General features: G+C 39.4%; 1 long non-coding RNA gene across 4 annotated transcripts; it reads left to right on the top strand.

Annotated features, from left to right (window-relative positions):
* On the top strand, window positions 1–27,711 carry LOC115523198. 4 transcript variants are annotated; one of them, XR_003971667.2, is made up of 4 exons: window positions 1–231; window positions 5,039–5,169; window positions 23,439–23,904; window positions 27,674–27,711. It is a non-coding gene; the product is annotated as an uncharacterized LOC115523198 (long non-coding RNA). The 4 variants fall into 4 exon arrangements; XR_004344085.1 differs by lacking the exon at window positions 23,439–23,904 and having other exon boundaries at window positions 27,674–27,709; XR_004344086.1 differs by lacking the exon at window positions 27,674–27,711 and having other exon boundaries at window positions 23,689–23,880.

Here is a 27,711-nt window from a genome sequence, read left to right on the forward strand (position 1 = left end):
CTTTTGGTTTTTGTTTGTTTGTTTGTTTGGGGGTTTTGTTTTGTTTTGTTTTGTTTTGTTTTGTTTGTTTTGTTTTAAGATGGAAAGACTTGAGGATAGTTAATGGGAAGGATCCAGTGAAAACATCAAGATTGAACTATAGAAGAGAGGATCATTGTTGGCGGGAAGCATCTGAAGAAGCCCAAGATGTGAGAGCCTGGGTTCACGCAGAGACGTTAGTCTTGGGGGAAGGTAAGTAGGTGCAGGTAAAGGGACAGGTGAGGTGATGGGAGGGGTGGTAGGAAATTGTGGACACCCACATCGGGCTTCTAGGTTTTTGTGAAGTAGCAGGCAGCATCATCTGAGGGCTGAGGTGAGGAGGAAGTACAAAGGAGCAAAGTAGAAGGTCTGAAGCGAACGAAGGAAAAGGCTTATGACAGATGCTATGGAGGCTGAAGGAACATGCTGACCAGGGAAGCAGGAGTTCCAGGGCAGTGCTGATGGCCCAGGTGACCTGGAAATGAATTTGGACTACATGTTTCTGGAAAATTGGGTGATTTTCTCCAGCAGTACTCCCTAACCCAGAGCATGAAAAAGGCAGACAGCTATGGATGGAAGAGTTCTGCCTGAAATCTTGGAGGAAAAGTCAACTTAAGGACGCTGCAAGGGAAGCACAAAGTTCAGGAGTGAGGCAGGTTTCTGGAAGGTGGAGGCATTTCGTGGAGAGGTGGAAGGTGCATGTGATCACCTTCCAAAAAGAATATGGAAATGCTCTGGAGGAGAGGAGGAGTGGAGTTCGGGTTAGGGAAAAGGAAACCCATAACAGAGGAGTGAAATGGGAGAAGACAGTTGTCCCAGGAGAGTCACACCTTGGCCAAGGACCAGGGAAGGCAATAAGATAGAAGAAATGGTGGGCTTAGCTGACAACCAGGTGTGGCCCCAAAATAAAGCCCAGCAGTCATCTGGGTAGCTAGGAAAATCTCAGGCCTCTATGAAGGAGTGAAGCCAGGCTTGCATTGATTGTCCTGTCAGGGGAACCCTGGCCTCTTCCGCAGGCCTGTTGGGTTGGCTGGTTCCTGTGACACTCCTGTTACAAACCACAGGGACTGGGACACTCTAATGCCTTTGGAAGGAGTAAGCCATGTGTGGTTCAAAGGTGCTTTGTTCTCTTTAGCTGTCGCCTTGCGTGGTGAGTAGTAGTATTTCCTATTCACAGGTGAGGCTCAGAGAGTTGAAGAACTTGCTCCAGGTCATCAGCAAATAAATGGGAGAGGGAGGATGAAGCAAGCATTTTCTCCAAGTTCAGTTTTCCTTCAAATTACAGTCCTCCTTCAAATTGATAGTCCGTGCTATAGGACTATCAATCGCTCAGTCACTCCAAACCATACGGGGAGGTGCCAGTGCAATGGTTGTAATATTTTTGAAAGTAATAAACTGATCTATTTTGATCCTAATGAACTCCCAACGTGTAGGTGCTCCTGATTCACACACTAGATAGGTTGTCAACAAGGGGTGAATACTGCCCATCTTAGGGATGTTGCAGGGGCACTTTTGATTGTCACATTGACTATGAAATGCTGCTGGCATTTAGTGGGTGAAGGTCAGGAATGCTGAGATGTTCAGCAATGCCTGGGACGGTCCTACCTAACAACAGTTGTCTTACTCCACATGTCAATGCTGCACCCATTGAAGAACGCTGGCAGAACCATGTGTAGCCAGCCTCCAAGATGGCCCCTGTTGATCCCTACCTCCTGGTATTCACACCCTTCTCCTGTCCCTCCCACACTCACTCTAGAGGAGGGTTGGTCTTTGTGACCAGCAGACTATGGAAGAAGTGATACTATGTCACTCCTGGGTTAGGTTATCTTGGATCACTGCTCTGGGGGAAGCCATATGATGGGAAGCCCTACTGAAAGGCCCACCAGTAAGGAACTGAAACCTCCTTCCAGCAGCCACATGGGTGAGCTTGGAAATGAATCCTCCAGTCCCAGTCAAGTCTTTAGAGACTATAGTCCTAGGTGCAGCTTGATGGCAACCTACCCAGCTGAGCTACTTTTGGATACTTGACCCTCAGATACTGTGCGAGATTATAAAAGTCTATTGTTTTAATTACTACATTGGGGGGGGGTAATTAGTTCATAGCAAGACTTGATTTGATAGCCACACACAGTAGGCTCAGTTCATAGGGATCTCACATGAGCAATAAGAATGGTAACTCAGGATATGACATAAAGGGAGTTCGTGACTCCCTAAAGAGAAAGGGGAAGTGGGGGCTCATTGGGGAGGAGTTGAGAAGATAAGAGAGGGAGAAGAAAAGAAAGCATTCAGATATTTGGGTTCTAGCTTCTTCCTCCAGACCTACTGCAAGTGGTTGTGCAATCTGCTGCTGCACCCAGATACCTTGCCAAGGAACCAAGTAAGAAGGTCTCTCCAGGCCTTGTCTCTCCACTCACCAAGCTTTGAAGCCTGGGCCAAAGGTATATTCACCTGAGGAGTGTCATTTTCTAATTGTCACCAAGAATCTCGATGGGCTAGTCATCTCCCTGCCTACTTTTGGATCAAGATAATGAGAAATGGGGAAATGGAGACACTCAGATATGTTTAGAGGTTTTCCAGAGCAGGGGCCCTTTCCTAACTTTTTTGGATACACATTGTGATGATTTCAAGTTCCTTAGGAGAAACCCAGCTTTAACATGGCACCATCCAGGCTGGTTGGAAATAGCTGAGGAACAGGTCCATGTGGTGAGAAGCCAGAGAAGTGCCCCTAAGGTCTCCCTTGGCTGCTATCTGAAGTTCCCACATGACCCTTGTCAGGGATGACTGAGTAGAGAGCCAGTGGCCAGCCAGGAGGTTGCTGGGGCCTGGGGTAAGAATGGGCTTTCCCAACCACGTTGGCTCTGGGCGTAACCAGAGGATCTGCAGCACCAGCAATAGTCTAGGCCTTGGCTGAATCAAGAGAATGCCAATTTCGTAACCAGAGATTTCAGTGGCAGATGTCAGCAGGGTATGCCTATAACCAGGAGGGATAAGGGCCATCATCCTGGAAGCCATCAAGGGCCTATTTTAATCCAACAGCTCTAGGAGAGCTCAAGGACCAGCACCCCCTCTCCCAGCCTCACCTCCAGGACCATTAAAAGAAGACCTGAGTGGTGATGAGGGTATCCATAAACAATGAATATTTACCCAAAATACACAAATTACCAAAGAGCCTGTTTTTAGCTGAAAGACATTAAAATCTCTTTAACTGACAAGTTTATACCTCATCCCAGTGGCTCGTGGAGCAGACTAGAGAGCTCTAGAGAGCTCTAAGAAATAGTTTGAAGAGAAATTTGCTAAACCTTTTTTTTTTTTCACTTTCCAATTTGTAGTGAGTTACATTTTTGCCCCCATGGAAACATCAATGTAGTAATTACAGCAATTGCCTGATTCTTTCCCTCTGAAATTTTTTAGAAAGAAAACACTGAATACAAATGCAGCATTCACTTTCCTACCAATCACATCCCCTGTGCATGCAGTCACCCCAAAGCATAGCGTCTAATGTGAATATGAGCAATACTATGGATTCTAAACTTCAAATAACTTGACCATTGACTACAGTAGAAAAATTGTTTCCTAATAAAATGCTGAAAAGCTCTCAAAGAATAATAAATTTAAGGGCACCTGGCTGGGTCGGTCAGTAGAGCCTGTGACTCTTGATCTCGAGGTTATAAGTTTGACCCCAAGCTGGGTGTAGAGATTATTGATAAAAATAAAATCTTTAAAAAATAAAGAAAGAAATAAAAATAAAATACTGAAAAAAATAAGTTTTCCTAAAATAGAAGTCAGGAGTCTAAGTACCTACAAAGCTGTCTTCCATTCCATAGCGGAATACAAAAAGGATGAGAAAGAGATAAACTGGGGAAGATGATAACCCCATTTCTCGGCATTTATCCTCATTTTAATTTTGCCTCCTTATTCTCCATTTACATATTATATTCTTCCACTTTCTTTTAAACAAAGCTGTGTTGGTTTTTTAATTTATTTTTGTTGTTGTTTGATTTTTAATTTTTTTAATGTTTATTTTTGAGAGACAGAGAGACAGAGAGAGAGAGAGACAGGGAGAGGGACAGAGAGAGGCGGAGACACAGAATCCAAAGCAGGCTCCAGATTCTGAGCTGTCAACACAGAGCCCAATGCAAGTCTCGAACTCGTGAACCGCAAGATCACGACCTAAGCCAAAGTTGGACACTTAACCGACTGAGCCACCCAGAGGCCCCTCTTCCATTTTCTTTTAAAACCAAGGAATGATCTTTCTCAAACTGAGGTCAACAGACTGTCAAGGGGATCAAGTTGTTCTTGCTCTAACTCTGTAGAAAGAGGGCAGATATGAGAGCAGGCCAATGAACAACCAAAGAAAATTAAATCTGTGGATGTGTAGGGATCCAAAGACACCCCCAAAGCTTGGACGGTCCATCTTCCTACTGGACTTGGAGCCACCATATGAGGGTGTGAACCCCAGTTTTGCTGTTTACTTCCTTTGTGGAAGCTCCTTGTAGGAGTTCTTGAACTACTTTACATCTCCACTTTCTCTCCTCTAAGATGGATATTATAATGTTAATACCACCTACATCACCAAGTTGCTGTGAGAATTCAAGGAGATAACATGCATGAAATTCATATTATTTGAGGGTAGTGTCCCAAATCACCACTGGTATCACACAGAAAGTATTACAGTGCTATGCAGCTTACATATAAAGCAAGAAATAACTCTTCCTGTCCCTTCTCTCACCATTTACCTCCCCAGCAAAACAAAGAAAATTGAAGCTTCAGAGAATGTGGTTGCCAGAACCAGCATCCAAATGGTGCACAAATTAGCAACCAGCAGCTGTTCCCAGGGTTAACACGTCCATACTAAGGAATCTACGTCATCAGTAACAAAACCCTAAGGCAAACACAGACACCCCTGGACAGGCCAGATGACAGGAGAAAATACAGGCCAGGCCCTTTCTAGCTGAGGTTCATCAACAGTTCCTTAACGTGAAGGAACCAAGGGGTGGTAACAAAACCCTATAACCTTTAGACCCTTGCTGCTGAAGTGCGATCTACCGACTGGCCCCAGCAGTATCACCTGGGAGCTTGTTGGAAACGCAGCATCTCAAGCCCTGCCCAAGACATACTGAACCAGAATCTGCAACTTGACACAATCCCCAGGTGAGCTGTTTGCACATTACAGTCTGAGAAGCTCTGTTCTGGAGTTCACTGGACAGAAGCATGGGAGATAGTATATGTAGTTCTCAACCTGTGTTTCTGAGTGTTCATAAGATTTCCGATGATAGAACCCCTCTGGGTATTGTTACACAGAAATCTCATGCAGGGGAACTCTACCTGGCTATTACCAAAGATTTGGATATGTAGATGAGCAAAAAGATAAGTAGCACCCTCAGGTTTTACGTCTTACTAATTTTTTCTCATGTTTATTCATTTTTGAGAGAGAGAGAGAGAGAGAGAGAGAGTGGGGGAGGGGCAGAGAGCGAAGGAGACGCAGAATCCGAAGCAGGCTCCAGGCTCGGAGCTGTCAGCACAGAGCACAATGCGGGGCTTGAACTCATGAACCATTGAGATCATGTCCTGAGTCGAAGTCAGACGCTCAACTGACTGAGCCACCCAGCTGCCCCACCCAGGCTTATGTCTTAAATGCGTATCCATGCCTCGGGGATGCTTCATGCTACCAAGAGCACCTACTGAGTATCCTAGTAAGAATTTAATTTTGTACATTGAGCATTCATCCAAAAATCACTTATTGGACACATATTATGGGCAGGGTTCTATTCTTAGAGGAATAACCAAACCTGGAGTAAGTAATCTTTCCTTTCAACCTAAACTACACCAGCCCATAAAAGCCAAAATCTAGACATAATTGAAAAGCTTTTAAATGAAGAAATTTATAGAATTTTACTCTTCTGTTTCCAAAACTGAAAAACAAAGTTAACAGAAAAATAAAACTTTTGTAGGAAAAATATTAGAAACCCTAAAACATATACTTCAAATATATTTTCTCGTCAGTCCACACGAACAAGCTGGTGTCAGGAAAAGGAAGAAAAATGCACAAAACAAGGAAGAAGCAGGGAAGCTCAAAGAAAGCAAATAAAGGATGAGATAGTGAGAGATGAACAGAAGAGAGACAGGGAGGGGCGCCTGCATGGTTCAGTCAGTTCAGCGTCTGACTCTTGATTTGGGCTCAGGTCATGATCTCACAGTTTCATGGGTTCAAGCCCCGCATCAGGCTCTGTGCTGACAGTGCAGAACCTGCTTGGGATCCTCTCTCTCTCTCTCTCTCTCTGCCCACCCCCCCTCCCCCACCGGTGGTGTCTCAGCCACTCTCAAAATAAATAAATAAATACATACATACATACATACATATCTCTAAAAAAGGAAGAAAAAGAAGACGAAGAGAGAGAAAGAGAGATACAGAGAAAGTGAGGCAGACACAGGTGCAATGGTGTGTGAGGTTTCAGACAAGTTAGAATTGCCACACCTGACACTCATTTGAGTTCATAGTAAGAGATCATTTCCTGTCACTTCCCTTTGTAAGATTCTGTACTACCTAACTATCCATGGCTCTTTACCTCCTTATCAAATATTGTTAACTCTAAAATTGAGGGATGCAGCAGCCCTTTTGTGCTTAGAGGTACTCAAGTATCACCTCTAATTGTGAAAGGAGGATTAATTAATTATCAACAAAAATAATTTGTAGAGTTCTGATATTTGGTGTGCTCTGTAAGACCTGCTCTAAGGACCTTGCCATCTAATTAACTATCAGTCGTCAAAGCAATGATAGAACTAAACTGGATCTACACACTATGACAACCAGGCTAATAGTTGTCTACTCTTCCCTAAAAGATATCCAGGAATAGAGGTGACATCTCAACAAATTAATATGAAATTGACAGTTAAGGTATTCATCAGAAATCTAGAACTTATTTTAAATTATTTATTTGAGAGAGAGAGATGAAGAGCATGAGCAGGGGAGGGGCAGAGGTGTGGGGGGGAGAGAGAATCCCAAGCAGGTATCAGCTGTCATGCTGTCAGCACAGAGCCCAACTCAGGGCCTGATCCCAGGAATAGTGAGATCATGACCTGTGCTGAAATCAAGAGTCGAACACCTAACCGACTGCACCACCCAGGCACTCCTTGAATTTATTTTAATAAAAGACCATGTTGGGCACCTGGGTGGCTCAGTCGGTTGAGCGTCCAACTTCAGCTCAGGTCATGATCTCACAGTCTGTGAGTTCAAGCCCCGTGTCAGGTTCCGTGCTGACAGCTCAGAGCCTGGAGCCTGCTTTGGATTCTATGTCTCCCTCTCTCTCTGCCCCTCCCCTGCTCATGCTCTGTCTCTCTCTGTCTCGAATATAAATAAAAACGTTAAAAAAAATTAAAAAAAAATAAAAGACCACATCAAGCTGTCTGAAGTGAAAATCAATGGTTTTATTATCCATGAGCATAAAAAATCTTGCTTTTTTTCACTTGTAAGATAGAAATGTTTATTCTTCTCAAGGCGTACATTGCTTCTAGGATAAAGTAATGCAGAGAAGAGAGGCACATAAACTCACGCATTTCCAGTTTATACTTCTGCATTGTGACAGTAATGTGCAAGGAAGCAGAGACTAGTGAGCTCGTAAATATAGAACAATTTGAGATTTTGCACACAAGTTATTCTAGAAATGCCAAAATACCTCGTTTACAACAAACCAAGAATTTAAATGTTGGTTTTTCCTGTTCACCAGTACACAGAAAACACAGAGTGAAAGGCTTTCACATTTCAAATAAAATACACTCAGGGAGCAACAGGATTCATCTCGCTCTAAAAGGCAAAACGACTTAGTTGGTTGTGAATGGAAATAAGTATGGCTGCGTATAGAAAGCAGAAAACATAACTTTTAGGGAGATAATCTGCTTTTTAAAAGATGAGCATCTGGGGGTGCCTGGGTGGCTCAGTTGGTTGAGTGTCCAGCTTCGGCCCAGGTCATGATCTCACATGTCATGGGTTCGAGCCCCGCATCGGGCTCTGTGCTGACAGCTCAGAGCCTGGAGCCTGCTTTGGATTCTGTGTCTCCCTCTCTCTCTGCCCCTAACCCACTCATATTCTGTCTCTGTCTCTCTCAAAAATAAATAAACATTAAAAAATTTAAAAAATAAAAAGATGAGCATATGATTCTGCAATGATGACATAGAAACTGAAGTGTTATTTCCTAGTCCCTATTACATTTCAGCTGTCCCCGAAACTAAAGTAATGGAAAAATTATATTTCTATGTACAAAGTGACTATAAATTATCCATTCATTACAGAACATTTTACCCCTTATCTATTTAGATACAATTATAGCCTTGCTTTCCAGCGCTTTAGAAAACAGGATGTTGGTTAATAAAAATTCCAGTGAAAAGTAAGTATTCATTTTCTCTGAGCTTGTCTTGCTCCTATTTTGTCCCTTATTTCTTTCCTCCTAAATTGGGCAAAAGATGTGTCCCAGTGATCTAACTTTTCTTTCTGAAAAACTAGCCGGAGCAATAAATAACTCTCTAACTAAAGTTTCCACTCTTTTTATAGTCTTCTGACATTGTCATTCAGTAAAAAGTTTTATATGATGGACTATCAGATGGGCTGAAACTAGATAGATTAGTAAAATACTATATAATAGCATCTGGCTGTGATCACACTTTTAAAAATATAGTAGACACGGGGCGCCTGGGTGGCGCAGTCGGTTAAGCGTCCGACTTCAGCCAGGTCACGATCTCGCGGTCCGTGAGTTCGAGCCCCGCGTCGGGCTCTGGGCTGATGGCTCAGAGCCTGGAGCCTGTTTCCGATTCTGTGTCTCCCTCTCTCTCTCTGCTCCTCCCCCGTTCATGCTCTGTCTCTCTCTGTCCCCAAAAAATAAATAAACGTTGAAAAAAAAATTAAAAAAAAATATAGTAGACACATGTGTATTTTATCTATGTCTGCTATATATGTATATAATTTCTTCTAGACTGTGAGCTCTGTGAGGGTAGTGACTGAGCCTGTCTTGTTCACTTCTGTAATGCCAAAACACAGCATAGTTTCTAGAATATAGCAAGTGTGTGGTGCATTTATTCACTCATTGGCTGTCTTTATTGAGCGCCTAACTCTGTTCCAGGCACTGTTTCTAGATGCTGGGGATATAGGATTAAAAAAGAAAGAGGGAAAGAAAGCTTCTGCTCTCGTGGTGTTTTATTCTAGCAGGGATCTACGAGCAAACAAATGAGTAAAACATATAGTCTACACTTTGAGAAAAAAATAAAGCTGCATAAGGGAGGTAAATTGAGGAGTATGAGATGCTACCAGATACTGGGTGTTTATAGCAAAAACTGCACTACCTAGGTCCTCCTACGGGGGGAGACATTCATTCCTGCCTCCTCCCCCGGACTCCTACCCGCCAGCTACCGTGAATATTGGCAGCTGACAGGTCACAGCTGAGTTCTCTCCAGGAGCTGCTCTCTGTAGGAGGAAACTGCCTTGCTCAAGGTTATGCCCCTCCTGGGGGTAGCCTGCATCCAATAACTGGCTCATGCGGTGGTTCAGATCTCTTTTGCCTCAACTGGAACAATTCTGAGGGTCCATCCCAGCTCTAATGCTCCTAGTAGGATCAGCTGAGGACTCTGTCGTCACTGCCTTAGTAGTTTGGCTTTCTCCCACTTCTCAGTGCTGCCTCCTTCATCCCCATCCATCACAGGTACCGGCCCCAAATACACTCCCCCCACATCTCCTCATGTAAATCTCAGAGTCTCAGAGTGAGCAAGGGGGAGAGTGGCATTTGGATTTTCTTCCAATTAGAGTTGTCAAATACGTACTTGGTATGTGATTCTGGAGCTCAGGGAAGAAGTGGAGTAGAGTATATAGATTTGGAAGTTGTCAGTAGTTGTTAAATCCATAGGACTGGATAAAATTCAGCCAGGCAGTAAGTGTAAATAGAGAATAAAAGAGACCCAGTGATGGATTTTGAAGCCCTCCAACACTTAGTGATTAAGAGAGATGGAAAGAAACAGCAAAGAAAATGGAAAAGAAACAGCTATTATAATAGCAGAATCGTGGAATGGCGTCCTGGCAACCAACTCCTGGAAATGCTCCAAGGAGGAGAGAATGATTAGCTGGGTCAAATGCTACAGACGTATCAAACTGAAAACTGAACTGGTGATTAGATTTGGCAACATGGAGGTCACTGACAACAAGAGTGGTTTCAGTGAAATTGTGGTGCAGTGAAATGGTATAACAGTAGAATGTGTATAACATGTCTTAGTCAAGATTTATTAGATGCCTGTTATATTAACTGGCTATATTTATATTTCTTCCATATTTGAAAGGGTAGGTTATTTGTATTCCCAGTGCCTAGAACAAATACCTGGCATGTAATATGTGCTCAATGCATATTTTTTGAATCAATGAATCACTTGGTGCCATTTTTATATGTACCCAAGCTTCATTGACCTTAATAGTATAGAATTTTTAACATGAAAAGAGATTATAATCTTTCCACCTAATTCAACTACCTCTTTTTACAATCTAGCAAGCCATAGCCTTCAGAGATCGCCACATAGCTGAGTTGGGACCAGAATTCAAATCTCTGAAGCTGAGTTCTTCATTTTAGCCCCTGCAACATTCTGAGATGTGAAAATGTTTGCTTTTATGTAACTCTATGGACCTACAATCACCTTCAGTTCAAATTAGAGAAAAAGCAAAAAAATTTTTTTCATGGTGTTCAAATAGTTATTCGCCTAATCCCTTAGTGAGATTTCTTAATGCTTCTAAATAGAGTTCATTGTGTGGGGTGCCTGGGTGGCTCAGTTGGTTAAGCGTCTGACTTTGGCTCAGGTCATGTTTTCCTCGTGGTTCTTGAGTTTGAGCCCTGTGTCAGGCTCTGTCCTGACAGCTCAGAGCCTGAAGCCTATTGCACATTCTGTCTCCCTCTTTCTCTCTGCCCCTCCTCCATTCATGCGTGTGCGTGCTCTCTCAAAAGTAAACACTTAAAAAGTTTTTAAAAACTAGAGTACGTTGTGTGAAACTTTATGATTAAAAAATTTACTTTTTAATTCTGTATTTTTATTTGATAAGACACTAAGGGGTCTAGGGAGTCTGTGCTAGGGGTTTCCATATTACTTCAAAAACCCAAAAAATTACCCTTTGGGAAAAAACCAGCATGGGGTTTAGGTTCTGTTGTTCTCATTCTAAGCAAAAAGTTACCTAGCCTGATTCTTTTCAGATGAATCTTTAATAGAGCAATACAACATAAACCTTATCTAAGGGATGAATCTCTAAATTCTACTCCTGAAACCATTATTACACCTAATGTTGACTAACTTGGATTTAAATAAAATTAAAAAAAAAAAAAAAACATAAACCTTATCATTCAAACAAACTTTAAAGCTTTTTCATGCACATGGTGATTCTCTTGAAAAATGATTTTAGATGAAGCATTGCGAACTGAAATAGATTTCCGTTGTACTAGTCACTTGTACTCAGAAGGGTCTACTTTATTTTCAAAGACTGTAAGTATTTAACATCAAAAACCGGACAGTAAAAGTGCAGTATTGTGAATGTCCTAATTTATTTTATAGAGACAGATTTTGAATGTCATACTCAGAAAAATGCTACTTGTGGGTAATATCATTGAACGAGGCTTTGGCAGAAACTTCAAAAAGAAACTGTCAAGTGCAGAAAAATAGAACGTAGAATAATAAAACTTTATTCTGGTCAGTTTTACTAATCTATACTGCTGATGAAGGTGCCAAAATCGAAAGCATAATTTACCTGTCCCATTGGCTGATATGTTATAGTTTTTTTCCCTGGAAGTGTCAGATCGTCTGAGAGAAAACAGAAAACATCAACTGTATTCAGTTTGGTCATGGAGATAATGAGTAAGCATGAAGTAAGTCTATTTGCTTTGAGTCTTCACAGGCCAAGACAAAAAGAAAGGAAGCCATTGTGTAGATCATTCAAACTTCAAAACCCACCAGGGAACAAAAACAGGGTTTTAAAAATGATTCAGTGTATTTCAGTAAAATTAATTTAATTTAATTTAATTTTTGAAGTTTACTTATCTATTTAGAGAGAGAGAATGAGAGCACAAGCTGGGGAGGGGCAGAGAGAGTGAGAGACAGAATCCCAAGCAGGCTCCATGCCACCGGTGCAGAGCCCGATGCAGGACTCAAACTCACAAACCGTGAGATCGTGACCTGAGGCGAGCTCAAGAGTCGGACACTTAACTGACCGTGCCACCCAGGTGCACCAATAAAGTTTATTTTATACAAAATAAAAGATTCATTTGTAACTACCTAATGTAATTAATTCATTTGGGCCAGGTTACAAAATGCACTGAATGAAACGCATTTGGGGAACAGGATATTCATCTGGCCTCAAAGAAGCATCTCATATATTCGTTATTAAGTATAATAGGAAATGGTATTTTTATGAGGGACAGATGCAAAAGACACTCACATATTCATACACATATATGCATAAATACATAACTTAAAAAAAAATTTTACATACTTCTCTACAACTTGCTTTTCTCAGGCAGTAGTACCTGAAAGAATTTCTAACTCAACTAGTATCTCTTTCTCTAACTTGCTATCTCTATCTTTTTCAGTGTGGTTGTGGATATAATGTGACTGTTTGAACAAGTTTCTCCATTGAGGTGCATTTTCTTTTTCCCCTCTAATTTGCCACCTCTATGGACAATGCTATAAAATAAGCATCCTTGTACATATTTCACATGTGCTGATCCTTCGTTTCTGTAAAATTACCATCTAAGAATGGGGCGAAAGTGTGTCTGTATCTTACATTAATGCATTACCAAATTGCTTTCCAATGGCCCGATAACAGTTTGAGGTATTTCCACAGGAAATAGAATATTGTTACTCTTAATCGTATTCCCACCAACAATAGATACTATTGCTCTATAGTTTCCCCACTTTGATGGAGTAGAAAACGATACCTGATCAATGCTTTAATCTGCATTCTCTCATCGTGCTTCAGTTTATGCATATCTATCTATCTATCTATCTATCTATCATCTATTTATTGACCATTTGTCTTTGCTTTTCATATTCTTTGCCTATTTTTCTTTTGGATTGTTTGCCATTTTCTTACTAACATCTAAGATTACCTTGCATTATCAGAAAAATTCGTGTTTTGTCAGCTGCTGATAATTTTCTTCAAATATATTATTTTCTCAGTTCATATAATTTATGGCATCCTTGGCCAAAAATTTTACAAATTTTTAAAATAAATATATGTTGATATGACATATAGAAATATACTTTAGGATTTCCTATCTTAGTTAACAATGCTTGCCATACCCACGGAGGGAGAAAATTGATTTTTCAGTTTTCTTTATATAAGTTCTTCTCCTTCTTTGTCTAATATATACCTAGGGGCACCTGGGTGTTTCAGTCAGTTAAGTGGCCAGCAGTAAGCTCAGGTGACGATCTCGCAGTTTGTGAGTTCGAGCCCTCCATTTTACGTTGGGCTCTGTGCTGACAGCTCAGAGCCTGGAGCCTGTTTTCGGATTCTGTGTCTCCCTCTTTCTCTGCCCCTCCCCTGCTCACTCTCTGTCTCTCTGTCTCATAAAAATAAATAAGTGTTAAAAATTTTTCATAAATATATATCTAAATTTTTCACTTTTTATTTTTTATAATAGTTTTATTGAGGTGCAACGTAAGTGTACAATTTGTTGTTTTTAATGAATTTATACAATTGTACGTCCACCACCACCATACATTTCTAGAACATCTTCTTCACCCTGAAATGTTGCCTCTGCCCATTCAGTCAATCCCTTCTTTGATCTCAGCTCTTGGCAACCACTGATCTTTCTGACTACATATTTGCCTTTTCGGAAATTTTCATATAAACAGAATCATACAGTACGTGTTTTTTGTTTGTTTCTGGATTCATTTTCTTAGTTTAATATTATTGAGGTGGTATTAGTTTCCTGAGGTTGGCACAACAAATTACTGCCAGCCAGGTGGCTTAAAACAAATTCATTGTCTCACAATTCTGGAGGCCAAGTCCAAAATCAAGTTATCGGCAATGCTGCACTCCCTCTGGAGGCTCGCAGGGAGAATCTTGCTTTGCCTCTTACGGCTTCTGCTGGCCATCAGCATTCCTTGGCTAGTGGCCACATCACTCCCTTCTCTGTCTCAGTCTTAATCTCACCTTCTTCTGTGTATGTGTGTCTTTCAAATCTCCTGCCTTTCTCTTATAAGGACACCTGTCACTCCCTTGTCATTAGATTCAGGGCCCACTTGCATAAAGGATGTTCTCTTCTTCTTGAGATCTGTAAATGAATTATATCTGCAAAGAGTCTTTTTCCAAATAAGGTAACACTCACAGGTTCCAGAAACAAAGATGAGGACAATATTTTCGGGAGGCCACCATTCAACTCACTACACAGGTTAATCCATGGTTTGGCATTTATCTGTGCTTCATTCCTTTTTATTGCCAAATAACTTTCCATGGTGCAGATGCACCATATTTTTTATCCACTCATCAGCTGATTGACATTTAGATTGTCTCTGCTTTTTGGCCATTATTATGAGCAATACTGCTATGAACATTCATATGTGAGATTTTGGTGGACAGGTTTTCAATTCTCTTGGCCATATATCTAGAAGTGGAATCGCTGAGCCTTATAGTTACTCTGTATTTAATCTTTTTAGACATTGCCAAATTTTGTTCTAAAGTGACTATACCATTTTACATCCCATCATCAATTGACAAGGGTTCCAGTTTCTCCATTGCCTCTCCAACATTTGATATTAGCTGTCTTTTTCATGACAGTCATTTTAGTGGATTCGAAGTGGTATCTCATTGTTGTGACTTTATTCTGTGTATTTCCTAGCTCTGTCCACTTAGATAATCTAGACGCAGTGATATAGTGATATCTCAATAGCAATAAGCCACACCTACTACCCAGATCTTGGCTTCTAAAAAATTTTCTTTTAAAGCAAATCATGCTTTCCTAGGGAAATGACTGATTTCAAGGCCAATGCAGCAAAGTAAAAGATAAGGCTGGCACATCTTGCTATGAGAGAATATAAGGGCACAATCACAGAAAGATATGGATCTGTCCAAGAGACATAGAAACAAGCTTGTAAGTGATCCTGCTGGCCAAAATATGGAACAATCTGATCATCAGAATAAATAACAGTAAGGGATGGTAAACCATTGAGTAAAATAGGAATTCTTTAGTTTACACTGATATAAATAAATAAATAAATAAATCAGAAGAAAAGCTCTTCCTTGCAGTAGAATGCTAACCAATAAATGTAGAAGAAATTATCAAATTCTCCACTTAACCATCATCACAAAAATAAACAATCTAGACAAAAGCATTGCAAGAAACTAGTAAGTGAAAGTTGGACAAGGAACGGGATATTTACTAGTTATCTAAGTATCTTCCCGCAAAAGAACTTCTTAATTACAAAGAGAAAAAGAGAAATTCTATAGTGGAGAAGTCTAGGCAATGCCACCTTTCTCTGGTAAGCAAACTACCAGGTGTGGGCAGATCAACATCGAATACCACCCAAGGGGATGCAACATCACACATCACTCTGTGCTGTTCCTGCCAAAGATGCATAATCCACATGTAATCGTGAAGACACATCAGACAAGCCCAAACTGGGAGAGTCTACAAAATAGCTGGCCTGTGATGTCTTTGAAATGTTAAGGTCATGAGAGTCAAGAGATTGCCGAGGATCTGTTCCCAATCTGAAGAGATTAGAGACAAAGCTACGTGCAGCGCATGGCACTGAGTGGATCTTTTTCCTATAAAGTGCATTACTGGAAGAGTTGGCAAAATTTGAAAAGTGTCTCTGGGTGAAAGGTACATGAGAGTTCTTTTCACTGTTCTTGTCCTGTTCTGCGAGTTGGACACGATTTCAAATGAAAAAGAACAAAAATTATGTTGTTGGGTTTAGTGAGGGTGGCTGCACTATTGGAACAACACCCTGCTTGGTCACATGGATTATTATTTGACACTCTCTTTACTGGGTTTTGGTATTAAAAATTTCCTGTCTTCATCAGATTAATTAGAGTGCTTACCTATATTTTTTTCTAAGATCAGGAACAGTTTCATGAATTTTTTTAATACTTATTTATATTTGAGAGAGACAGACAGACAGACAGAACTTGAGCAGGGGAGAGGCAGAGAGACAGAGACAGAATGTGAAGCAGGCTCCAGGCTCCGAGCTGAGAGCTGTCAGCACAGAATCCAACATGGGGCTCGAAATCATGAACCGTGAGGTCATGACCTGAACCAATGTCAGACATTTAACCGACTGAACCACCCAGGAGCCCCTAAGATCAGGAACAGTTTAAATCTTCTTGCAATTATTTACTTTAAAGTTTTGCTAGAATTCAGATATGAAGACACTTGATCCTGTTGCTTTTGTAAATGCTAGATCTTAAATCACTTCTAAAAACTTTGGATTATTTGAGATGCCTGGGTGGCTCAGTCAGTTAAGCACTGGACTCTTGGTCTCAGCTCATGTCTTGATCTTGGGGTTGTGAGTTCAACCCCCACAATGGGTGTGAAGCCTGCTTAAAAATGGTTTATTCAACTTTCCTGTCTTTATTTGAGTTAAATATTATATCGTTTGTTAGGTTTCAAATATCAGATTTTTAAAGAGTTGCACATAATGTCTTATTTCTTTTCTTCTCTTTGGTATTTGTCCTTACATGCTCTTTGTCATTGACAATCTTGTATATTTTTGGTTCTCCCTGCATTCCTCAACCTCAAATGAAAATTGTTTCTCCTTTTGTATGTCATCAACTGATTTTGAGCTTTTTGTTCTTTGTACTCTTTTTATTTCCTATTTCTTTATTTTCAGGTCTTGTCTTTCTTAATTCCCCCTTCCTAGTTTGTTTTTTTTCTTTAGCTGTTTTTTTTCTAATTTTTGTAAATATTCTAAAATTTCTATGTTTTAACATCTTTTTTCTTTATTTTTTATTTTTATTTATTTTCTTTAGAGAGAGAGAGCACAAACAGGGAGGAGGGGCAGAGGGAGAGAGAGAGAATCTTAAGCAGGCTCCACGCTCAGGGCAGAGCCGGACATGGGACCTGATCCCAAAATCCTGGGATCATGACGTGAGCTGAAATCAAGAGTCAGACGCTCAACCAGCTGAGCCACCCAGGTGCCCCTAACATCTTTATTCTTTAATAATAAAAAATTTAAGGGTATTACACTTTTCTGTGAATGGAGCTTTTACCAAGTACTGTATGCCTTGGTAGGAAATATTATTTTCATTACTTTCTAGATAATCTTAAATTTTTCATTGCTTTTTTGACAGTTTTTAATATTTTTTTTGAATTTAGGAGCAAGCTATCTAGGTATGTACTTCTTGATTCCGATGAAGTTAAGGTTTTTGTATCATTTTTATTTATTTCTAAATTTGCTGAATTATGACCAGAAAACCATAATTAGGTATTCTTTAAGGGAAAACACATAATAATTTTTAGAAATCTTCCATGGAATATTAAAAAAATGGCTATTCTATGTTTGAGGAGCTGCAAGTTCGCTCTAAATCCATATACAGGTGATTCTCATTATTCCCAGCACAGTAACTACGTTCTATAAAGTGACCATGAACACGCAACCATTGCTTCTAGGGCAAAAACAGAGTTAGGCTCCTATGAGCCAACAACGTTTTTGTCAACCAATCAGTATATAACCTTCCTTTATATGTGTTTCTGTTGAAAGACATTATTTAATGTGTATTTGTGATTCATTAGCATTGAATTCACAGCCAACAGCACAATAACTCAGGTCTGAATGGAATGTATCTACCACGTGAGACACATCCCAGCTTTCTTGTGCTTAGGACATTAGACAGCACTTCAGCACTATGCTTGGGAGCCATTTGAAACAGTGAACTCACCAACAAAAAAGCATAAAAACGTGAAAAACATGACACTAAATATCCCGGGGAAAAGGTTCTTGCTTGTAATATGAAAGCTGAAACAAGAAGGCAGCGTCACCTTGTTTGACTTCAGCTGTGAATGTGCCCATCAGGCAACTCAAATTTTTTGCTACTCTGCCACATGTCTGTGAATGATTGCAAAAGTGTCGCAAATATTGATTTGAGGGTTGCATTTTAGCAATGCATTTTAAATGCATTTTCGCGAATGGGCAAATCCACCAATAACGGAATCCATAAGTAATGAGGATGAGCATATCTATATAAAGCAAGCATAATGATTATATTATTTAATTCGTCTATGTCTTTTTCTGTCTGTCTACCTCTATGTATGTATGTATGTATCTATCTATCTATCTATCATCTATCAGAACTAGTCAATCCTGATATTCAAGTCTTTTGCTTATAGACTTAAGTATTTTTGGCTCATATAAAATATTATATATTTTATGTAACAGTTGGCACTTGGCATTTTTAACATTTTAAAATTTTGTTGAGCTGCTATGTTGCATAAAAACTTAGTATTGTTGGGGCGCCTGGCTGGCTCAGTCAGTAGAGCATGTGGCTCTTAATCTCAGGACTGTGAGTTGAAGCCCCACGTTGGGCATGGAGCCTACTTAAAAAATAATCTTAGCAATGTTTTATTTTCTTCATAAATTATGCTTTTTATCATTATATAGGGTCCCTCTTTTTTCTGTTTAGAGATTTTAAACTTCAATTCCATGTTCCATAGTATTAATTTTATAACACCTGCTTTGAGAGTTAGCTCTCCTTTTACATTGTGTTAATGGTTACTTGCCTTTCCCAGCCCTCATAGAAAACCAAACCAATATTTCCCTGGTAGTGCATGAAAAAAAGACCGACACCAACTTTCCCCTGACTGAGAGGTTTTATTAGCCCACTACCACTCCCCACCGACGACACACAACTGGAAGAAGGCATCTACTGCAATTTCCTCATCACTCCCCTCCCAAGAGATAAAGCCTTGGGAATATTTGTGCTTCCTTCCTCCTCATGCTCCTCCTCACCATTCTTTAGTTTTGCTGAGGTCATTTAGTTCTTTGAATCCAAGATTATTCTTGGAAGCTTCCTTTTTAGTACACTTCTCTATTTCTAGGGTCTTTATTTAGTACTTACATTACACGTTCCCAAGTCGATCCTTGTTCGTTCATTTTCAATTAGTTATCACAAACTCAAGACTCACTATAGTGTTCTCTCCTGGTCAAGTCTCTGTTTTATTTGTTTGGGGTTTTTTTAAGTATTATGATTAAAGTGTTTTGCTAGTATTTTTCCCAGATGAGTAATGAGATGTGTGACTTCTCTGAATTCACACATATCTACAAACATCTCTCTTGTACCCTAACAAGTGAGGTATATTTTTAAGCTGGAAATGTATTCCTTTGTGCTCTAGCTTCCAGTGTTGCGAAGGAGAATTTCAGTAACAATGTAATCTTTTTTTTCTATAAATAACCTACAAGCTTCTACACAGAAAGAATGAGATTTTTTACTTTACCTTTGGAGTTCAAAAATTTTACCAGGATACATCTAGCCATATATGTGTGTATATACACATATAAATAAATCTAATACATCTACAAATATAGATAAATGTGTATGTGTATCTATAACTATCTATCTATATAAATGAAAAAAATTGCCATAATTATCATTCCTGCCTGAAACTTGGGGTCCTTTCTTCAACCCCAAAAAATCTTTTTTGTATGCTTCATTTTGTTTTGCTTAAATATGCCCTCTCCTTCATGTGCCTCATTTTCTCCTTCTGGGACTCCAAATATTCTCGTGTCAGTTTTCTTAAACCTCTCTTTCATCTCTCTACTTATGATTTACATTTTTTTGCTCTGAGCCTGTAACAGGTCTTGCATCCAGTTTCCAGGCGACTAGTTGGATTTCAACAGTTACCAATTTCTTCACCAGTCATTTTATTTTTATTTTTTTTTAATGCTTTTTATTTTATTGATTTTTGAGAGAGAGATAGAGAGTATGAGCATGAGCGGGAGCGGGGCAGGGGCAGAGAGAGGGAGACACAGAACCTGAAGCAGGATCCAGGCTCTGAGCTGTCAGCACAGAGCCTGACATGGGGCTCCAACTCACAAGCTGTGAGATCATGACCTGAGCCGAAGTAGGAAGCTGGACGCTTAACTGACTGAGCCACCCAGGTGCCCCTTCACCAGTGATTTTAAATTTAAAAATCATGTTTTTGTTGTTTTTAAATCCAGGAAGTCTATTCTCTGTACCCCTTAGATCTCATTAGGTACTTGTATTACCTTTTCTGTTCAAGTTTAAGTTACATTCTCTGCCCTCCAGTAAGTCTAATTCATAGAGAGCCACGTTCGGCTTGTTCCTCCTCTCTCTGCTTTGGTTTCGAGTGATTTGCTCATCAGGGCTCAGCTCCAGCTGCTGGTATATGTCACCCAGTGACAGTTCAGTGAATCGTGGCCTGCCTGGAAGTCTCTGCCCACGAGGACACACATGGTGACATCAGGCAGACTGTCAGCCCTGTTAAGACAGCAGAAGGAAGTCTGTCTGTGCCCCAGCTTACAGTCTCCCAGGAGAGAAGACTTGGTCTACCTGTCTAGCTCTACCTGAGAGCCAGAAAGAATGTGCACAGTCCCCGGGGCTGAGAAAATCTCTCCTGCTTAACTTCACCCATTTTATTCTTTAGCTGATGTGTATTGTCTTATTTTTCTATAATTTTATTTGTGAATTTTGGGAAGAAAATAATTTAATCTGAAATGCTACTGCCCTTTTTCTACGTTAAGCTCTCATATTCCTTAAGAAAAGACTGGACTAGAATTCCTCTGTTACCAATTTGATTTAGTGAAATTAAGGAGGGGTAGAGAGGGTTTCTGGAGGAGGAAGTGTTTCTGTTTGATATGAGGAGATATCACTTAATGGAGAAACGCTGAATTTATATTAACCTTCAGTAATGTATTGGTTTCACATGTACATTAAAGAAAGATCGGGTGTAGAACTTGGAAGTGAAGCCCAGAATGCACCTATAATTCACATGAGAACCTATTTTTAGAGAAAAAATGTATGAAAATGATTATTGCTATGTTTATAAGTTTTGTTTCTTAATATATGAATTAACATTTTAAATTAGCTTTTGAGAAAATGAAGCACAGCTAGATTGTTTTGCCAGATTGTGGCCCTTCGTACAACTTTGTTAAGAACTTCAAATTTTGTGGCCTCCAAGAAGTAATGGGATCTTAGAGAAAACATGCATTATGTTTCTTTTTTCTTTCTTTCTTTCTTTCTTTCTTTCTTTCTTTCTTTCTCTACTGTTGCTTTTTTTAAGGTGAAATTCACACAACATAAAATTTACCATTTTATTCATTTATTTTTAAGAATTTATTATTTTTAAGTAATCTCTATACTCAACCTGGGGCTGGACTTTATAATACCAGGATCAAGAGTTGCAGGCTCTATTGACTAAGCTACCTAGGCGCCCCTAAAATTAACCATTTTAGAATGAACAGTTCAGTGGTATTTAGTACATTCACAATTTTGGGTAACCAGCACCTCCATCCAGTTCCAAAACATTTTCTTTTTTTTAAGTTTATTTTATCTATTTTGAGAGAGAGCGCGCGCGAGCACATGTTCAGAGAGAAGGGGCAGAGAGAGAGGGAGAGAGAATCCCAAGCAGGCTTCGTGCTGTCAGCACAGAGCCCGATGCGTGGCCCGATCTCACAAAGTGTGAGATCATGACCCGAACCGAAATCAAGAGTAGGCTGCGTAACAGACAGAGCCACCCAGGTCCCCAGTTTCAAAACATTTTCATCACCCCAAAATGAAATTCTGTATCCAGTAAGCAGTTATTCCCTAATCTCCCCTTCCCTCAGCCCCTGGTAACTACCGATCTGATTTCTGTCCTATAGATTTACCTATTCAGAATACTTCATAAAAATGGAATCATACAGTATGTGACTTTTGTGTCTGGTTTCTTTCACTTAACATGTTTTCAGGATACCTCCATCTTTTAGCGTGGATCAGGACTTCATTCTTTTCATGGCTGAATAATATCCCATTGTATGCATGTGCCCCAATTTGTTTATCCATTCATCCATTGCTGGATATTTGGATTGTTTCCACCTTTGGACTATTGAAAATAGTGCTGCTATGAAAATTTGTGTACAAATATTTAAGTGCCTAGTTTCAATATTTTTGGGTATCTAGAAGTGAAATTACTAGATCATATGATAATTCTATGGCTTGCTTTTTGAAGAATTCTGTTTGATTTTAATTTTGCTTAATTAGCATGTAGCACTTAACTTGAACCTCTGTTTATTTCAATTAGATCGATGAATTAACAGTTAGTAGTATAAGATTAGTAGGAAAATAATGATTCATATTCCTCACCACAGTTTGTCTCATGGAGCATTTTCTCTTTCCTTATTTTCTCTAAAACTGCCTCATAAGGAATTAAAGATCCTAAGAAACCCCGCTGTTCCCAACTATACACTAAAAGATCTTCAGGGGTTGCCTGGCCAGCTCAGTCCATAGAGCATGTGTCTCTTGATCTTAGGGTCACGAGTTCTAGCCCCACGTTGGGGGTAGAGATTACTAAACCAAATTAAAAATAAAAAATAAAAAAGTCAGATCTTCCAATATAGAGTAAGAAACATGCTATTAATCAGTAAGGGATTGATAAACACCTAAACTACAAATTCCAACATTGTGTTACCAAACAAGTCCAAAGGTGGAGGGTGGGAGAGAAGCAGACAGAATAAGGAAATGTGTAAAATTTATTAAAATAATATGAAATTTTATAAAATAAAACGAAAGGCTCCTGGGTGGCTCAGTCGGTTAAGCATCCAACTCTTGACTTCTCACAGTTTGTGAGTTCGAACCCTGGGATTCTCTGCCTCCTCTCTCTCTACCCTTCCCCGACTCATGCTATCTCTCTCTCTCTCTCTCTCTCTCTCTCTCTCTCTCTCAAAAATAAATAAACTTAAAAATAAAATAAATGAAATGAAATGTTAAAATTTAAACCTTGAAGTCCATGTAGTACCAGTTGATCTTAAATCCACACTCTTTGAAATAAAAACATGAGCAGGGGCAGGTGAACCTTACAGAACGTAATTTTTAAGAACAGCACCATTTTGAAATGTTTTTAACTCTTTTAACCTTTTTTGAATGTTTCTGAAAACTACACACACACACACACACACAAACATACACACATGCTGTGGCTGTGTTTTGTGTGTGTGTGTGTGTGTGTGTGTGTGTGTGTGTGTGTGTGTTTTAAGAGAAAGCCAGCAGTCATAAGACCATATGGTTTATTTTAGAGGTGTCATGATTTAAAATTTTATTCCAATTTCCCTTTTCCCCTCATGTCTCTCCCTCTTTTTCTTTCTTTTTCCTTTCTCCTCCTCCTCCTCCTTCTCCTGCTCCTCCTCCTCTTCTTCCTCCTTTCTCTTCTTCTTCTTCTTCTTCTTCTTCTTCTTCTTCTTTGGTTGTTTTGAATGACAAGGAAGAAGACAAAGCAAGAGTCGTAAAGAGTGTGCTTCAGGGGAAACTCAGGGGATATAACCACCTAATTATGAATTTCCTGAATGTGCAACTCGACCAGCAGCAACTGGACATGATTAGTACAGTGGGCCTCACCTCCAGCTGTTCTGCAAAAACAAATCAGTGAAGGATTTCCAAGGCACATTTTCCTTTGGACCCGTTTTAAGTTTTAACAATGCAAACAGCACAGTGTTGCTCTTTTTTTTACGTAGGTGACAGATTGAAAAGAAGCAACCGTTTCCTCCAACAAAAGAACTAGTCTATGGAGCATATACTTCGACTTGAGTTGAACGTGTTTGAATCTGTATAAAAACACAAAAACTGCAAATCTGTCTCCTTATATGTGGAACCAAATCTGGAAATATGTGCTCTAGAGGCAACTGTAAAATCATATTTCATTCTGGCATATGGGCCAATGATTGTGTTGTGTGAGTAATGCATATATGTAATCCATGTGGTAAGCTTCGTGGACAGAGAATAAGTCAGTGTTATTCACTGAGGCTTGGCAAGCAGGAACCATTTATTTAGAAAAATTTACATGGGCTGAAACAATGTGAAAAATGTACTGTCCAGTTTGTCAGCTTGTGAACATAGCAGAAACCAGAGTACATAGTAGATAATACTCCAATTAGCACAAAGACTGAAGGAGGAATCTCTTTTTGCTGCTTTCTAGTTTACATTTACAGAAGAATGATTCCTCTTGTGCAATCAAGGAATTTATAACTCACGCATACTAGCTTTCACCAAATCAAGAAGTTCAAATGGGTATTTGTAGGACCAGAAATCTGAAGAAAACTTCGGCAATTTGATGCACTGAGGGAAGAGCCAAAGATCTTTATAGATTTTATTGCCATTGTGCTCAGATCAATTCTTAATTGCATTTAGCTATGGGTTGTTGAGTTTCAAAGTAATCATAAAATATTTTTACTAAATGCATAGTAGCATAATTTCTGCAGGATGTACAGCTCCAAGGGAGGGAAAAACCAGGAAGATAAACTTAAAGAAGCCCATTAATCTTTGTGAATAGCAAGATATCATCTAGACATCAAGATTTTTTCTTAAATCCAAAGGCATTTAAAAAAGTAGAATCTTTAGATCAGAAAGGGCCTTACAAGTGATCTAGAGCAGGCAGGAGAAGAAAGCATGGGTAGTTGGTTGGGGAAATTGGGAGTGAGGGTGGATGGAACTCAAAAGGGTGAAAGGTTATCAGGGACTGGAGTTGGCAAGAGTTGAGGAATTATTGTTTAATAGGTACTGAGTTCCTGTTTGGATTGATTTTTTAAATTCTGGAAATGGATAGTGGTGATAGTTACACAACTATCTGGATATAGTTCGTGCCACTGAAGTATGTACTTAAAAATGGCTTAAGGGGCGCCTGGGTGGCTCAGTCGGTTAAGCGTCTGACTTCAGCTCAGGTCACGATCTCACGGTGCGTGAGTTCGAGCCCCGCGTCGGGCTCTGGGCTGATGATGGCCCAGAGCCTGGAACCTGCTTCCGATTCTGTGTCTCCCTCTCTCTCTGACCCTCCCCCGTTCATGCTCTGCCTCTCTCTGTCTCAAAAATAAATAAACGTTAAAAATTTTTTTTTAAATGGCTTAAAAAATAGCTAAAATGGTAAATTCCATGTTATGTATATTTTATCACATAATACCATAATATTTTGTTATTTATATTTTACATTTAAAAATGTAAAAAAAAAAAAAAAAAGAGCAAGACCCAACTATATACCAACTACAATAAGCCCATTTTAAATATAAAGGCACAGGGGCTCCTGGGTGGCTCAGTCGGTTGACATCTGACTTCTGCTCAGGTCATGATCTCACAGCTTGTGAGTTCAAGCCCTGCGTCGGGCTCTGTGCTGCCAGCTCAGAGCCTGGAGCCTGCTTCGGATTCTGCATCTCCCTCTCTCTCTGCCCCTAACCCACTCGCATTCTGTTTCTGTCTCTCTCAAAAATAAATAAACATTAAAAAAAATTTTAATATAAAGACACAGGGGGGCACCTGGGTGTCTCAGTCAGTTAAGGTACAACTTTGGCTCAGGTCATAGTCTCACAGCTCATGGGTTTGAGCCCCACGTCAGGCTCTGTGCTGACAACTCAGAGCCTGGAGCCTGATTCAGATTCTGTGTCTCCCTCTATCTCTGCCTCTCCCCAACTCATGCTCTGTCTCTCTCTCTCAAAAATAAATAAAAATATTAAAAAAATTTTTTAATATAAAGACACAGATAATTTTGAATAAAAGTAATAAAGAAATATACCACACAAACACTGGTGAAAATCTAGTTGAAATGGTTCTTTTTATAGCAAACAAATTTGAATTCAGAACCAGGAAAAAAAATAATACTTTATAATGAGGTCAATTTATCAGACAGATACAGCAATCTTAAAGATTCATGTGCTTAAAAACAGATTCATGTTGGAATGAACACTGGGTGCTGTATGGAAACCAATTTGACAATAAATTTCATATTAAAAATAAATAAATAAATAAATAAATAAATAAATAAATAAAATCAACGTTAAAAAAAACAGATTCAAATACATCAAGCAAAAATTTATAAAATGGAAGAGAAAAACAAACAAATCTACAATTATAGCTGGAGAGTTCAACACTCCTCTGTTAGCACTTGATAGAACACGTGGATAGCACTGACAACACGTGCAACTTAGACACTCACACTCTGCTTAAACACTCCACAAAACTATAACAGATTACACATTCTTTTTCAAGGGCTAATGGAATGTTCACAAAGATAGGCTATAATCTGGGTCTTAAAAGAAGTCTCAATAAATTTAAAAGCATTGAAAACATTCAGTGTATATTCTCAACTACAACAAAATTAGAGATCATTAAGAATAAGATTTTCGGAAACTTTCTAAACATTTGGGAATTGAAAAATAGATTTCTAAGTAACTCAAAGAAGTAATTATAAGGAAATTTGCATATATTTTCAACTGAATGAGAATGAAAACACAGCATATCAAAATTCAGGGAAAGGAAGCTAAACCAGTGTGCAGAGGGAAATTTGTAGCTGTAAATGCCTAATTAAATGATCTAAGCTTCAGGACGCCTGGGTGGCTCAGTCTGTTGAGCATCAGACCCTTGATTTCAGTTCATGTTGTGCTCCCAGGGTCATGGGATCAAGCCCCATGTTGGACTCTGTGCTAAGCATGGAGCCTGCTTGGATTCGCTCTCTCTCCCTCCCTCTGACCCTCTACCCTGCTCATGCTCTCTCTCTCTCTCTCTCTCTCAAATAAAATTAAAAAAAAAATTATCAATATCTGGAATGAAAACAGGAATATCATCATCGATCTCCCAGACATTAGAATAAAAAGGGAGTGTCATGAACAGCCTCATGCCAACAAATTTGACAGCTTAGGCAAAATGGGAAAATTCTTAGAAAAACACAAACTACCAAAACTCATTAAAAAAAACAAATGGAGGGACACCTGGGTAGCTCAGTTGGTTAAGTGTCGGACTCTTGATTTTGACTCAGGTCATGATCTCACAGTTCCTGAGATGGAACCCTGAGTGAATGGGACTCTTTCTCTCCCTTCTCTCTCTGCCCTACTTGTGCTCTCTCTTTCTCAAAAACAAATAAACTTTAAAAAAAATAGATAATCTGTGTCTATAAAAGAATTGTGTAGTTGGGGCGGCTGGGTGGCTCAGTCGGTTAAGCATCCGACTTCGGCTCAGGTCATGATCTCACAGTTTGTGAGTTTGAGACCTGCGTCGGGCTCTGTGCTGACAGCTTGGAGCCTGGAGCCTGTGTCTCCCTCTCTCTCTCTGCTCCTCCCCTGTTCATGCTCTGTCTCTCTCTCTCTCTCTCAAAAATAAATAAACATTAAAAAAAATTGTGTAGTTAAAAATCTTCTCACAAAGAAACTCCAGTTTCAAATGGCTTCACTGGTGAATTCTACCAAATATTTTAAAAAGAAAATATGAATTCAATACAATTGTTTTTATGAAGCCAGCATTATGCTGAGGTTAAAACCAAATGCATTACAAGAAAAGACTACATGTCAACAGGCACAAAAATCTTTAACAAAGCTTTAGTTTATCAAATCCAGCAACATGTAAAAAACGATAATACATCACGTCCAAGTAACGTTTCTCTCAGGAATGTAAAGTTTTATTATTATTATTATTATTATTATTATTTTAATTTTTTTTAACGTTTATTTATTTTTGAGACAGAGAGAGACAGAGCATGAATGGCGGAGGGGCAGAGAGAG

The sequence above is a fragment of the Lynx canadensis genome, chromosome C2, assembly GCF_007474595.2.
Source record: "Lynx canadensis isolate LIC74 chromosome C2, mLynCan4.pri.v2, whole genome shotgun sequence".
Classification (NCBI taxonomy): domain Eukaryota; kingdom Metazoa; phylum Chordata; class Mammalia; order Carnivora; family Felidae; genus Lynx; species Lynx canadensis.